The 16,482-nt window shown below is 55.4% G+C and overlaps 1 protein-coding gene across 4 annotated transcripts in view; it reads left to right on the top strand.

The window, feature by feature from the left end:
- The first annotated feature begins 515 nt into the window (after nucleotides 1–515).
- LOC134357145 (G-protein coupled receptor 22-like) overlaps nucleotides 516–16,482 on the top strand; it is a 57,825-nt gene continuing 41,858 nt past the window's right edge. For 2 of the 4 annotated variants that reach the window (XM_063068443.1, XM_063068446.1), the window contains exon 1: nucleotides 8,816–9,086. The gene's annotated coding sequence lies outside the window, so the exon portion shown is untranslated. Of the gene's footprint in view, nucleotides 602–8,815; nucleotides 9,087–9,479; nucleotides 9,543–16,482 lie in introns of those variants that run through there. The other 2 variants (XM_063068445.1, XM_063068444.1) reach the window with 2 other exon arrangements.

The raw sequence follows: 16,482 nt of genomic DNA on the forward strand, positions 1-16,482 counted from the left end.
TTATAGGAAGGATGTGGAAGCTTTAGAAAGGGTGCAGAGGAGATTTATCAGGATGCTGCCTGGATTAGAGAGCATGTCGTATGAGGATAGGTTGAGTGAGCTTGGGCCTTTGTCTTTGGAGTGAAGGAGGATGAGAGGTGACTTGATAGAGGTGCACAAGATGATAAGAGGCAGAGGTACAGTGGACAACCAGAGACTTTTCCCCAGGGTGGAAATGGCTAATAGAAGAAGGCATAATTTTGTTGAACAGAGGAAAGTATAGGGGGGATGACAGAGGTAGTATTTTTACACGGAGAGTGGTGGGTGCCTAGAACAGATACTGGTGGTAGAGACAAATACTGTACATTAGGAGTATTTAAGCAACTCTTAGATAAACACATAGATGACAGAAAAATGGAGGCTGATTAGGAGGGAAGGGTTAGATTGATCTTAGAGTAGGTTAAAAGGTCAGACTGAAGGGCCTGCACTGTGTAATGTAATGTGTTCTCTGTTTTTAAAATCAGGTGTAAATGTAACTGATGTCATTCAATGCACAAAGGAGGGCAGACTGCTGTGATGAGCGTGTGCCAGGCAAGCTCTGTGAAAGACAGCACAGGACTCAGTAAGTAATACCTCCCTCTGGAAGTGGAAACAAAGGCAACAACTTCAAATACTGTAGCTGTGAGACGATCAGAGGAAGCCTGTGATTGGGTTTAGTCTGTAGAATAAAGAGGCGAGCAGTGTGGTGCATTAACTGTGTGACACGTGAGAAGGTACGGAGTCAATACGTACCCGAGCTGATTGCTGTGTATGTGCCTTACATATAACATTGCTGGTACCACCTGCAGCCGTACGTACATCCAAACCAATCCATGGTCCAAATCCAAGGTACAAACCCTCAGCCCAAGTTGATAGATGCTGATATATCAGGCCTGGTTTCTGGACGGCATTTCGGGGCTGGGAGTAAAGGTAGCATCTTGGGAGCACGAACCAGCACTGGGAATACTGGAGCAATGAGATTCAGTAAGAAGTTGCCATGATGAGGCCACGAATAGTGTTGGGAAGTGCATAGTCGTACATTTTGGGAGAAGAAATGAAAGGGTTCACTGTTTTCTAACTGGAGGGAAAACACAAGGTGCAAAGGGATTTGGGAGTCCTTGTGCAGGATTCCCTAAAGGTTAATTTGCAGTTTGAGTCTGTGTTGAGGAAGGCAAATGCAATGTCAGCATTCATTTCAAGAAGACTAGAATTTAAAAGCAAGGATGTAATGCTGAGAATTTATAAAGCACTGGTGAGGCCTCACCTGGAGTATTGTGAGCAGTTTGGGCCCCTTATCTTTGAAAGATGTGCTGAAACGGGGGAGGGTTCAAAGGAGGTTCATGAAAATGATTGCAGGATTGAATGGCTTGTCATCTGAAGGGTGTTTGATGGCTCTGGGCCAGTATTCACTCGAATTCAGAAGAATGAGGGGTGACCTAATTGAAAACAATTGAAAGGTGAAAGGCCTTGATAGAGTGGATGTAGAGAGGATGTTTCCTATGGTGGGAGAGTTTAAGACCAGAGGACACACCCTCAGAATAGAGCGGTGTCCTTTTAGAACTGAGATGAGGAGGAATTTCTTTAGCCAGAGAGTGATGAATCTGTGGAATTCTTTGCCACAGGCAGCTGTGGAGGCCAAGTCTTTATTTATATCTAAGATAGAGGTTGATAGATTATTGATTGGTCAGGCCATGAAGGGATATGGGGAGAAGGCAGGAGATTGGGACCGAAAGGAAAATTGGATCAGCCATGATGAAATGGTGGAGCAGACTCGATGGGCCAAATGGCCTAATTCTGCTCCTATCGCTTATGACCTTACTATAAGTGTCATTGCACATTCTGACGCCAACATACCATGCTCCACACACAGACATCTGACCTCCAATCTGATTCCATCAGTGAGCACACCTTCCCCTCCCTCTCTGTCCAAATTCCAAAGGAACAGTTCCCTCCTCAACACCCAGAGCCACTCTGCCATTTCTCCCAATGACTTCTTCTTACCACGGACACCAGCCATGCACAAAACTAATCTGTCTGCCTCCCCCTGAGCAGACGCTGGGGACTCAACAACCTCCAAGTGACACACTGATTCCTTGCACCTCTTCTAACTGCCAATGTTCACACTGTGCTCTCTACTCTGGAGAATCACTGACCGTGTTCACACTGTGCTCTCTACTCTGGGGAATCACTGACCGTGTTCACACTGTGCTCTCTGCTCTGGAGAATCACTGACCGTGTTCACACTGTGCTCTCTACTCTGGGGAATCACTGACCGTGTTCACACTGTGCTCTCTACTCTGGGGAATCACTGACCGTGTTCACACTGTGCTCTCTGCTCTGGAGAATCACTGACAATGTTCACACTGTGCTCTCTACTCTGGAGAATCACTGACCGTGTTCACACTGTGCTCTCTACTCTGGGGAATCACTGACCGTGTCCACACTGTGCTCTCTACTCTGGGGAATCACTGACTGTGCTCACACTGTGCTCTCTGCTCTGGAGAATCACTGACAATGTTCACACTGTGCTCTCTACTCTGGAGAATCACTGACAATGTTCACACTGTGCTCTCTACTCTGGAGAATCACTGACCGTGTTCACACTGTGCTCTCTACTCTGGGGAATCACTGACCGTGTTCACACTGTGCTCTCTGCTCTGGAGAATCACTGACCGTGTTCACACTGTGCTCTCTACTCTGGGGAATCACTGACCGTGTTCACACTGTGCTCTCTACTCTGGGGAATCACTGACCGTGTTCACACTGTGCTCTCTACTCTGGAGAATCACTGACCGTGTTCACACTGTGCTCTCTACTCTGGGGAATCACTGACCGTGTTCACACTGTGCTCTCTACTCTGGGGAAACACTGACCGTGTTCACACTGTGCTCTCTACTCTGGGGAAACACTGACCGTGTTCACACTGTGCTCTCTACTCTGGGGAATCACTGACCGTGTTCACACTGTGCTCTCTACTCTGGGGAATCACTGACTGTGTTCACACTGTGCTCTCTGCTCTGGAGAATCACTGACCGTGTTCACACTGTGCTCTCTACTCTGGGGAATCACTGACTGTGTTCACACTGTGCTCTCTGCTCTGGAGAATCACTGACCGTGTTCACACTGTGCTCTCTACTCTGGGGAATCACTGACCGTGTTCACACTGTGTTCTCTACTCTGGGGAATCACTGACCGTGTTCACACTGTGCTCTCTGCTCTGGAGAATCACTGACCGTGTTCACACTGTGCTCTCTACTCTGGGGAATCACTGACCGTGTTCACACTGTGCTCTCTGCTCTGGGGAATCACTGACCGTGTTCACACTGTGCTCTCTACTCTGGGGAAACACTGACCGTGTTCACACTGTGCTCTCTACTCTGGGGAAACACTGACAATGTTCACACTGTGCTCTCTACTCTGGGGAATCACTGACCGTGTTCACACTGTGCTCTCTACTCTGGGGAATCACTGACCGTGTTCACACTGTGCTCTCTACTCTGGGGAATCACTGACCGTGTTCACACTGTGCTCTCTACTCTGGGGAATCACTGACCGTGTTCACACTGTGCTCTCTACTCTGGGGAATCACTGACCGTGTTCACACTGTGCTCTCTACTCTGGGGAATCACTGACCGTGTTCACACTGTGCTCTCTGCTCTGGAGAATCACTGACCGTGTTCACACTGTGCTCTCTGCTCTGGGGAATCACTGACCGTGTTCACACTGTGCTCTCTACTCTGGGGAATCACTGACCGTGTTCACACTGTGCTCTCTACTCTGGGGAATCACTGACCGTGTTCACACTGTGCTCTCTACTCTGGGGAATCACTGACTGTGTTCACACTGTGCTCTCTACTCTGGGGAATCACTGACCGTGTTCACACTGTGCTCTCTGCTCTGGAGAATCACTGACCGTGTTCACACTGTGCTCTCTACTCTGGGGAATCACTGACCGTGTTCACACTGTGCTCTCTACTCTGGGGAATCACTGACCGTGTTCACACTGTGCTCTCTACTCTGGGGAATCACTGACCGTGTTCACACTGTGCTCTCTACTCTGGGGAATCACTGACTGTGTTCACACTGTGCTCTCTACTCTGGGGAATCACTGACCGTGTTCACACTGTGCTCTCTACTCTGGGGAAACACTGACCGTGTTCACACTGTGCTCTCTACTCTGGGGAATCACTGACCGTGTTCACACTGTGCTCTCTACTCTGGGGAAACACTGACTGTGTTCACACTGTGCTCTCTACTCTGGGGAATCACTGACCGTGTTCACACTGTGCTCTCTACTCTGGGGAAACACTGACCGTGTTCACACTGTGCTCTCTACTCTGGGGAACACTGACTGTGTTCACACTGTGCTCTCTACTCTGGGGAATCACTGACTGTGTTCACACTGTGCTCTCTACTCTGGGAAAACACTGACCATGTTCACACTGTGCTCTCTACTCTGGGGAATCACTGACTGTGTTCACACTGTGCTCTCTACTCTGGGAATCACTGACCGTGTTCACACTGTGCTCTCTACTCTGGGGAATCACTGACTGTGTTCACACTGTGTTCTCTACTCTGGGGAATCACTGACTGTGTTCACACTGTTCTCTATACTCTGGGGAATCACTGACCGTGTTCACACTGTGCTCTCTACTCTGGGGAAACACTGACAGTGTGACCACTCTGTAGAACATCTGCATTGCCTAGGGCTTTCCTAAATTTCCATTGCTCACCAATTCCCTGTCCCACTCCAGTTCTTCAAATTAGGGACATGATATTAAATTGAAGAACGCCGGAAAACAAATTTGACCCAGAGTCATAAAGCACTACTGCATGGAAACCGGCATTCGTCCCATCTAGTCTGTGCTGAACTATTAATCTGCCTAGTCCTATTGTCCCACACCTGGACTATATCCCTCTCTATCCCTCCCACCCAAGTACCTATTTCTCTTAAATGTTGCAATTGAACCTACATTATTCCATAATTCATTGCTCCAGGTAGGAGCCAATTTTGCTGTCCCTCCGTGATCTTTACCTCTCTCTCCAGCCTTTCGCTGTTCTATTGTTGGTCAATTCAAATGCCAGTCCAGATGGATTCCACGTACAGGGTGTCAGCTGATTTCACATCCTCTCCACAATGGTCATCTCCGTGGTGCTGAGGCCATGAAGACTGCCAGCCCAGCTGCTGTGCTCTGTTCCCACTAATATGATGAACTGATCAGTGAGGCTTTGGGACTACTCTGAGCCGCTGCAGGGTTTGGATCTGACGATTCAATCTTGGTTTGAAATGCTGTTATTGTTCCTTTCCATTGCTTGCGTGATTTGTATTTTTTTTCTCTTGCGTATCAAATGTATTTCTTTTATTTTTATACTTTTTTCTTTAATTGGATTATTTTGGGTTTTTTTGTTTTGCAGATACATTTGAGCAAGCAAATCTCAAGGTGTATAATTTATACATTCTTTGATAGTAAGTGTTCTTGAATGTTAATTATTTAATTATTCCGTCTTCTGCCTCCCACATTCCTGACAGTGGATGGAGCCGCTGCCTCACAGCCACAGGGACCCTGCTCCAATCCTGACTTCCGGCGCTGTCTGTGTGGAATTTGCGGGTTTCTCCCGGCGACTGTGTCTCTGGTTCCCCTCCCCATCTGCAGAGGTGTGGGGTCGATGGGTTAATCTCTCTGAGTGTACTGATCCGGTGGGAGCGGATGTGAATGTGGGAAGGGCAGGTGACCAGGAATCTTTAGGGGTGGCATGGTAATGTAGTGTCTAGCACAGCACTTCACAGTGCCAATGACCCACCTCTGTCTGGAAGGAGTTTGTATGTTCTCCCCATAACCACGTGGACTTTCTCCGAGTGCTCTGGTTTCCTCGCGCTTTCCAATGACGTACAGATTGGCGTTGGTAAGTTGCCAGCTTGCTAAGTTGGCACCAGAAGCATGGCGACACTTGCAGCTGCCCCCAGCGTATCCTTGGTTGTGTTGGTCGTTGACACAAACGGTGCATTTCACTATTGCAATGAACATGGGACAAATGAAGCTAATGTAAATGAATGGCAGTCTGTGAGCCAGTATTGATTCGACAGGCTGATCAACCTTCTGCTGTGAGAATTTTGTATGTGGACAGCCGCACTGATGCAGGGGCTGTGTACAGAGAGAAGGGGATTTCTATTCCTCGAGCACATGGTCTGAAGCTGGACTCACTCTCGGTTGGAACAAACCCAAACCACAGCTTGTGAACTGTTATATAATGAGGAAAGGTTCTACAGTCTACACTGGATGAGTAACCGTTTACACTGGGTAGGCAACAGTTTACACTGGATAGGTGACCATTCACACCGGCTAGGTACCAGTTTACACTGGGTAGGTGATGGTTCACACTGGATAGGTGACCGTTTACATCGGATAGGTGATAGTTTACACCAGATAGGTGACAGTTTACACCGGATAGGGTGACCGTTTACACCGGCTAGGTATCAGTTTACACTGGGTAGGTGACAGTTCATACCGGGTAGAGGGCTGAATGTGTGACAAGATAAACCCAAGTTTGTGGTGACTCATTGACTGGTCCTACACTCCTCCAGGCCCCTGATTCCTGGACCGGCCTGATAACTGCCGTTCAGTTAGTTACGGGCTGGAATGGAGAAGATTCTCCCCTGAATCAGGGAAATGGAGTAGAGAAGATCCCTGATAGACAGGTGTCAGTGAAATAAAGATGGTCCCTTTCTGGGCAGGGGTCAGCAGAATAGAGAAGGTCTCCAATGGGCAGAGGCCAGTGGAACAGAGAAGGTCCTTGTTGGGCAGGGGCCAGTGGAACAGAGAAGGTCCTTGTTGGGCAGGGGTCAGTGAAATAGTGAAGGTCTCTCTCTGGGCAGGGGTCAGTGGAATAACTGAGAAAAAATGCTGATGTGACCTTTTGAAATAATTCTTCACAGACCTGCAGTGATGGAATTGTCCAGGTCCACACAGAGTTCAAGGCCTGTAGCTTGGGGTCCAGTCACTGGCATGTCCTGGGGACAATACCAAAGATCAAATCCTGGAGGTCGATCAGAAGTCCAGAAGTCTGGAATTCATATGCCAGTGGGTCTATGAGTCCACTGGGGAAGCTGGAGGCTCAAAGGCTGTAAGTCTACATGTCGACTGGAAGCTGGAGGCCCAGAGGTAGCGGAATATCTGTGGATGGGAGGGAGAAAAGGGATTTGTTTTGCTATTGTGCTGAATGTTGTGGGCATGCTGTGTTGGAGCTGGAAAGTTCAGGCTACCCCCAGCACATCCTTGAGTTACAGAACATAAAACAGTACAGGGCCTTGGGCCCACAATGTTGTGCTGACCTTTTAACCTACTCCAAGAGTCTAACCCTTCCCTCCCACCCAGCCCTCCACTTTTCTATCATCTAATACCCATGTGCTAGTTGTTAACGGAAACAACACATATGATTCAATGTACCTGTGATAAATCTGAATCTGAACCTATTGACTGGTTTAGATAGAGATAGACTCCACAAAGGGGATGTGGAGAGGATGCTTCCTACACTGGGGGAGTTTAGGACCAGAGGGCACAACCTCAGAATAGAGGGACGTCCATTTAGAACAGAGATGTGGAGGAATTTCATTAGCCAGAGGATGGTGAAGCTGGGGAATTCATTGCCACAGATGGCTGTGGAGGCCAAATCATTGGGTATATTTAAAGTGGAAGTTAATAGGTTCTTGATTAGTCAGGGTGTCAAAGGTTATTGGGAGAAGGCAGGAGAATGGGGTTGAGAGGGATAACAAATCTACCATGATGGAAATGTGGAGCAGACTGAAAGGACCAAATGGCCTGATTCTGTTCTATGAATCTGAATATGAATCGTGTACATTGAGCCCAGAAGCAGCTGAAGCTGCTAGCATTTCCCCACCCGGCTGAAAGTTCAGCCTCATAGAACTGGCAGAGAGTCAGTGGGAAATCTCACTTCAGGCAGGGATCCAGATGGTCACAGAGCATTGGGAAGGCCCCAAAGCTGCGCGCGCGCGCGCACACACACACACACACACACACACACACACACACACACACACACACACACACACACACACACGTCACAAACAGGAAACGGAAAGGTCAGCTGCTGGGTTGGCCATGGGAAAGGAGACCGGGTCTACTGACTAACACCACAGAAGGTTCGGGAGGGACCAAGGAAGGCCATGCGGAAGAAGTGGTGACCAACTGCCCGCAGGGACTCACTACAAGGCAGAATGTTATGTACCCAAGCAGAGTATATTTAAAGCAGAGGTTGATAGGGTCCTGATTAGTCAGGGTGCCAAAGGTTACAGGGAGAAGGCAGGAGAATGGGGTTGAGAGAGATGGAATGGTAGAGCAGACTTGATGGGCCAAAAGGCCTAATTCTGCTCCTACATCCTATGGTCTAAATGCAGCTGTTGAAGGAAGATGCTGCTGAGATTTCTGCAAATCCCTGGGATCTGGAAGAGTCCCAGAGGATGACACATCCTCTAACAAGATAAGACCATAACACTTAGCAACAGAATTAGGACAGGGAACCCTAGTTAGGGTGAGTGTGCGTCTCAGCACGGGATGAATTGTGGTTGGGGTTCCCAGTACGGGATGTATTGTGGTGGGGTTTCCAGAAGGGGGTGTATTGTAGGTGTGTGTCCCAGTACTGGGTGTATTGTGAGAGTGACCCCAGTACTTTCTCCCACTTGCACACATACACAGTATGTCTTCCCTCCCTCTCCCCACACAAACTCCCCTTCCCTCCCCCACACACTCTCGCTCTCTCTTTCATGCACACACAGCCACCGTCTCACAACACACACACAAACATCGTATCTTCCTTCTCTCCCTCACACACATTTCTTCCCCTCCCCTGCCCTCCCACACACTGTGCCTCCCCGTCCTCCCCTCTCACACACACTCGGTCTACACTGGCACAGGGTGGCGGTAACAGCGCCGAGGACAGGGCTTCATTCTCCGGGACCGCTCCGCCTCCGCCGCGCTGTTGCGGCCGGCGGTCGGGTTTAGCCTCCAGCTGTGGCGGGCGGCGGGTCTGCGGAACCGACCGGCTGAACTGCGGTGAGTGCCGGACTGCCGGCGGTGGCGGTGGCGGGGATGGCGTGAACGAGACCCGTGCGCTGCCACGGCCGGGGCTCGGCGTCACAGCAAGGCAGCGCCGGTGGGGACGGGGAAGGGGAAGCGGGAGGACTGTAAGCCATGGTCCCGGGCGATAGTGGACGAGAGGCGGGAGAAACGACCAAGAACCGGCCCGGCCGCCCTTTCCCAGGAACCCGCAGCCTCCTACAGCGCAAAACGAGATTACTCGGCCCGTCGATGCCGTGCCAGCCCGTCCGGTCTCCCCCTTCCCGCTTCCCTGTTGAATCCGCTCGGATGGGTCGAAGGACAACGAACTCCGTCGCTGAGGGAGCGTCGCACATGTGTTGAGGAAACGGCGCAGGCTGCGGGGCATTACTGAGGGGGAGCCGCGCCGTGGGAGGGGTGGTACTGAGGGGGCGTCGTGCTGCTCGATGGCCGGTACTGAGGGAGGGTCACACTGTGGGGGGGGGGGGTCACTGTGGGAGGGGTGGTACTGGGGGAGTCACACTGTGGGAGGGGTGGTACTGAGGGAGGGTCACACTGTGGGAGGAGGGTACCTAGGGAGGGTCACACTGTGGGTGGGTGGTACTGAGGGAGGGTCACACTGTGGGAGGAGTGGTACTGGGGGGTCACACTGTGGGAGGAGTGGTACTGGGGGGGTCACACTGTGGGAGGGGTGGTACTGAGGGAGGGTCACACTGTGGGAGGGGTGGTACTGGGGGGGTCACACTGTGGGAGGGGTGGTACTGAGGAAGGGTCACACTGTGGGGGGGTCACTGTGGGAGGGGTGGTACTGAGGGAGGGTCACACTGTGGGAGGGGGGTACTGAGGGAGGGTCACACTGTGGGTGGGTGGTACTGAGGGAGGGTCACACTGTGGGAGGGGGGTACTGAGGGAGGGTCACACTGTGGGTGGGTGGTACTGAGGGAGGGTCACACTGTGGGAGGAGTGGTACTGGGGGGTCACACTGTGGGAGGGGTGGTACTGAGGGAGGGTCACACTGTGGGTGGGTGGTACTGAGGGAGGGTCACACTGTGGGAGGGGGGTACTGAGGGAGGGTCACACTGTGGGTGGGTGGTACTGAGGGAGGGTCACACTGTGGGAGGAGTGGTACTGGGGGGGTCACACTGTGGGAGGGGTGGTACTGAGGGAGGGTCACACTGTGGGAGGGGTGGTACTGGGGGGGTCACACTGTGGGAGGGGTGGTACTGAGGGAGGGTCACACTGTGGGAGGGGTGGTACCGAGGGAGGGTCACACTGTGGGAGGGGGGTACTGAGGGAGAGTCACACTGTGGGAGGAGTGGTACCGAGGGGGGGTCACACTGTGGGAGGGGTGGTACCGAGGGAGGGTCACACTGTGGGTGGGTGGTACCGAGGGAGGGTCACACTGTGGGAGGGGTGGTACCGAGGGAGGGTCACACTGTGGGAGGGGCGGTACCGAGGGAGGGTCACACTGTGGGAGGGGCGGTGACGAGGGAGGGTCACACTGTGGGAGGGGCGGTACCGAGGGGGGGTCACACTGTGGGAGGGGCGGTACCGAGGGAGGGTCACACTGTGGGAGGGGGGTACCGAGGGAGGGTCACACTGTGGGTGGGTGGTACCGAGGGAGGGTCACACTGTGGGAGGGGTGGTATCGAGGGAGGGTCACACTGTGGGAGGGGCGGTACTGAGGGAGGGTCACACTGTGGGGGGGGGTGGTACCGAGGGAGGGTCACACTGTGGGAGGGTGGTATCGAGGGAGGGTCACACTGTGGGAGGGGTGGTATCGAGGGAGAGTCACACTGTGGGACGTGCGGTACCGAGGGAGCGTCACACTGTGGGGGGGGGTGGTACGGAGGGTCACACCGTGGGAGGGGTGGTACTGAGTGGGCGTCGTGCTGTTCGATGGTCGGTACCGAGGGAAGGTCACACTGTGGCTGGGTGGTACTGAGGGAGGGTCACACTGTGGGAGAGGTGGTACCGAGGGAGGGTCACACTGTGGGAGGGGTGGTACTGAGGGAGGGTCACACTGTGGGTGGGTGGTACCGAGGGAGGGTCACACTGTGGGAGGAGTGGTACCGACGGACGGTCACACTGTGGGAGGGGTGGTACTGAGGGAGGGTCACACTGTGGGAGGGTCAGTACCGAAGGAGGGTCACACTGTGGGTGGGTGGTACCGAGGGAGGGTCACACTGTGGGAGGAGTGGTACCGAGGGAGGGTCACACTGTGGGTGGGGTGGTACCGAGGGACGGTCACACTGTGGGTGGGTGGTATCGAGCGAGGGTCACACTGTGGGGGGGGTGATATCGAGGGAGGGTCACACTGTGGGAGGGGTGGTACCGAGGGAGGGGTCACACTGTGGGACGGGCGGTACCGAGGGAGGGTCACACTGTGGGGGGGGTGGTACCGAGGGTCACACCGTTGGAGGGGGGGTACTGAGGGAGAGTCACACTGTGGGAGGGGTGGTACTGAGTGGGCGTCGTGCTGTTCGATGGTCGGTACCGAGGGAAGGTCACACTGTGGGAGGGTCGGTACCGAGGGAGGGTCACATTGTGGGTGGGTGGTACTGAGGGAGGGTCACACTGTGGGAGGAGTGGTACTCAGGGAGGGTCACACTGTGGGAGGGGCGGTACCGAGGGAGGGTCACTCTGTGGGATGGGTGGTACCGAGGGGGGGTCACATTGTGGGAGGGGTGGTACCGAGAGAGGGTCACACTGTGGGAGGAGGGTACCGAGGGAGGGTCACACTGTGGGTGGGGTGGTACCGAGGGACGGTCACACTGTGGGTGGGTGGTATCGAGGGAGGGTCACACTGTGGGGGGGGTGGTATCGAGGGAGGGTCACACTGTGGGAGGGGTGGTACCGAGGGAGGGGTCACACTGTGGGAGGGGTGGTACCGAGGGAGGGTCACACTGTGGGAGGGGTGGTACCGAGGGAGGGTCACACTGTGGGAGGGGTGGTACTCAGGGAGGGTCACACTGTGGGAGGGGCGGTACCGAGGGAGGGTCACTCTGTGGGATGGGTGGTACCGAAGGGGGGTCACACTGTGGGAGGAGGGTACCGAGGGAGGGTCACACTGTGGGAGGGCTGGTACCGAGGGAGGGTCACACTGTGGGTGGGTGGTACCGAGGGAGGGTCACACTGTGGGAGGGGTGGTACCGAGGGAGGGTCACACTGTGGGAGGAGTGGAACCGAGGGAGGGTCACACTGTGGGTGGGGTGGTACCGAGGGACGGTCACACTGTGAGTGGGTGGTATCGAGGGAGGGTCACACTGTGGGGGGTGTGGTATCGAGGGAGGGTCACACTGTGGGAGGGGTGGTACCGAGGGAGGGGTCACACTGTGGGAGGGGTGGTACCGAGGGAGGGTCACACTGTGGGCGGGGTGGTACTCTGGGAGGGTCACACTGTGGGAGGGGTGGTACCGAGGGAGGGTCACACTGTGGGAGGGGTGGTACCGAGTGAAGGTCACACTGCGGGAGGGGCGGTACCGAGGGAGGGTCACACTGCGGGAGGGGCGGTACCGAGGGAGGGTCACACTGAGGGAGGGGGTGGTACCGAGGGAGGGTCACACTGTGGGAGGGTGGTATCGAGGGAGGGTCACACCGTGGGAGGGGTGGTACCGAGGGGGCGTCGTGCTGTGCGATGGTCGGTACCGAGGGAGGGTCACATTGTGGGAGGGGTGGTACTGAGGGAGGGTCACACTGTGGGTGGGTGGTACTGAGGGAGGGTCACACTGTGGGAAGGGTGGTATCGAGGGAGGGTCACACTGTGGGAGGGGTGGTACTGAGGGAGGGTCACACTGTGGGAGGGGTGGTATCGAGGGAGGGTCACACTGTGGGAGGGGTGGTACTGAGGGAGGGTCACACTGTGGGTGGGTGGTACCGAGGGAGGGTCACACTGTGGGTGGGTGGTACCGAGGGAGGGTCACACTGTGGGTGGGTGGTACCGAGGGAGGGTCACACTGTGGGAGGGCTGGTACCGAGGGAGGGTCACACTGTGGGTGGGTGGTACCGAGGGAGGGTCACACTGTGGGAGGGGTGGTACCGAGGGAGGGTCACACTGTGGGAGGAGTGGTACCGAGGGAGGGTCACACTGTGGGTGGGGTGGTACCGAGGGACGGTCACACTGTGGGTGGGTGGTATCGAGGGAGGGTCACACTGTGGGGGGTGTGGTATCGAGGGAGGGTCACACTGTGGGAGGGGTGGTACCGAGGGAGGGGTCACACTGTGGGAGGGGTGGTACCGAGGGAGGGTCACACTGTGGGAGGGGTGGTACTCAGGGAGGGTCACACTGTGGGAGGGGTGGTACCGAGGGAGGGTCACACTGTGGGAGGGGTGGTACCGAGTGAAGGTCACACTGCGGGAGGGGCGGTACCGAGGGAGGGTCACACTGTGGGAGGGGCGGTACCGAGGGAGGGTCACACTGAGGGAGGGGGTGGTACCGAGGGAGGGTCACACCGTGGGAGGGGTGGTACCGAGGGGGCGTCGTGCTGTGCGATGGTCGGTACCGAGGGAGGGTCACATTGTGGGAGGGGTGGTACTGAGGGAGGGTCACACTGTGGGTGGGTGGTACTGAGGGAGGGTCACACTGTGGGAAGGGTGGTATCGAGGGAGGGTCACACTGTGGGAGGGGTGGTACTGAGGGAGGGTCACACTGTGGGAGGGGTGGTATCGAGGGAGGGTCACACTGTGGGAGGGGTGGTACTGAGGGAGGGTCACACTGTGGGTGGGTGGTACTGAGGGAGGGTCACACTGTGGGAGGGGTGGTATCGAGGGAGGGTCACACTGTGGGTGGGTGGTACCGAGGGAGGGTCACACTGTGGGAGGGGTGGTACCGAGTGAAGGTCACACTGCAAGAGGGGCGGTACTGAGGGAGGGTCACACTGTGGGAGGGGTGGTACTGAGGGAGGGTCACACTGAGGGAGGGGGTGGTACCGAGGGAGGGTCACACTGTGGGAGGGTGGTATCGAGGGAGGGTCACACCGTGGGAGGGGTGGTACCGAGGGGGCGTCGTGCTGTGCGATGGTCGGTACCGAGGGAGGGTCACATTGTGGGAGGGGTGGTACTGAGGGAGGGTCACACTGTGGGTGGGTGGTACTGAGGGAGGGTCACACTGTGGGAAGGGTGGTATCGAGGGAGGGTCACACTGTGGGTGGTACTGAGGGAGGGTCACACTGTGGGAGGGGTGGTATCGAGGGAGGGTCACACTGTGGGAGGGGTGGTACTGAGGGAGGGTCACACTGTGGGTGGGTGGTACTGAGGGAGGGTCACACTGTGGGAGGGGTGGTATCGAGGGAGGGTCACACTGTGGGTGGGTGGTACCGAGGGAGGGTCACACTGTGGGACGTGCGGTACCGAGGGAGGGTCACACTGTGGGGGGGGTGGTACCGAGGGTCACACCGAGGGAGGGGTGGTACTGAGTGGGCGTCGTGCTGTTCGATGGTCGGTACCGAGGGAAGGTCACACTGTGGGAGGGTCGGTACCGAGGGAGGGTCACACTGTGGGAGGGGTGATACTGAGGGAGGGTCACACTGTGGGTGGGTGGTATCGAGGGAGGGTCACACTGTGGGGGGGGTGGTACTGAGGGAGGGTCACACTGTGGGACGGGTGGTACCGAGGGGGCGTCGTGCTGTGCAATGGACGGTACCGAGGGAGGGTCTCACTGTGGGAGGGGCGGTACCGAGGGTCACACCGTGGGAGGGGTGGTACCGAGGGAGAGTCACACTGTGGGAGGGGTGGTACCGAGGGAGGGTCACACGGTGGGAGGGGTGGTACCGAGGGTCACACCGTGGGAGGGGTGGTACCGAGGGAGGGTCACACTGTGGGGGGTGGTACTGAGGGAGGGTCACTGTGGGAGGGGTGGTACCGAGGGAGGGTCACACTGTGGGGGGGGGTGGTACCGAGGGTCACACCGTGGGAGGGGTGGTACTGAGGGAGGGTTACACTGTGGGAGGGGTGATACTGAGGGGGCGTCGTGCTGTTCGATGGTCGGTACCGAGGGAAGGTCACACTGTGGGAGGGTCGGTACCGAGGGAGGGTCACACTGTGGGTGGGTGGTACTGAGGGAGGGTCACACTGTGGGAGGGGTGGTACTGAGGGAGGGTCACACTGTGGGTGGGTGGTACTGAGGGAGGGTCACACTGTGGGAGGGGTGATACCGAGGGAGGGTCACACTGTGGGTGGGTGGTATCGAGGGAGGGTCACACTGTGGGGGGGGTGGTACTGAGGGAGGGTCACACTGTGGGAGGGGTGGTACTGAGGGGGCGTCGTGCTGTGCGATGGTCGGTACCGAGGGAGGGTCACACCGTGGGAGGGGTGGTATTGAAGGAGGGGTCACACCGTGGGAGGGGCAGTACCGAGGGAGGGTCACACTGAGGGAAGGGCGGTACCGAGGGAGGGTCACACTGTGGGAGGGGTGGTAACGAGGGAGGGTGTTTGCTATTGTACTGAGGAATTATCACGCACTCAAAGGGGTGGTGAGGGAGTTCTGCCTTTTCTAGTTTTTCAAATGGGAATTGATTTCACAGACATCCCTTGGTCAGGGAAGGGCTGCATTTTGATAGCGCCTTCCACATCTCCTTCACCCCCTTTCAAGCATTTCACAGCCAGTCAGGAAGCTTGTGAAGTCTCTGTTGCAGTTTGTACCTTTCACCAGAACAACGCAGTTTGGTTTTAGTCTGGTGAATAAGGGTGTGTGTTAAAGTGAGAGAGATTGAAATTTGTTTGTGTTTGAGAGGTCCGGATGGCGTCTACCTGAATCACACCCAGGTGAGCAAGGTGAAGACTTTCCTTCTGTAGGAGTTGTAGTTTCCTGTAGCCCTGGAATATGGTGGGAAGGTCTAGTCTCCCTGCCTGGGGTCGAGGGTGGGTGCAGGAAAGTGCTGGGAGGTTGGGATGTCAATGTGGACTGAATGTGTCTAACTCCATCGACCAGTGAGCAGTGATTTCACTCAAAGGAATCTCGCAGGACATAGAACAGTACAGGCCCTTCAGCCCACAATATTGTGCTGACCTTTTAACCTACTCCAAGATCAATCGAATCCTTCCCTTCCACATAACCCTCCAAAAGGTGATATCCATCATTAAGGACCCCATCGCCCAAGGCATGCCCGCTTTCATTGTTACCATCAAGGAGGAGGTACAGAAGACTGAAGGCACACACTCAGTGATTCAGGAACAGTTTCTTCCCCCCCGTCATAGACAATAGGTGCAGGAGTAGGCCATTCGGCCTTTCGAGCCAGCACCACCATTCACTGTGATCATGGCTGATCATCCACAATCAGTACCCCATTCCTGCCTTCTTCCCGTAAGCCTTCACTCCGCTATCATTAAGAGCTCTACCTAACTCTTTCTTGAAAGCATCCAAAGAATTGGCCCCCACTGCCTTCTGAGGCAGAGC

This window comes from Mobula hypostoma, chromosome 15 (genome assembly GCF_963921235.1).
Source record: "Mobula hypostoma chromosome 15, sMobHyp1.1, whole genome shotgun sequence".
Classification (NCBI taxonomy): Eukaryota; Metazoa; Chordata; class Chondrichthyes; order Myliobatiformes; family Myliobatidae; genus Mobula; species Mobula hypostoma.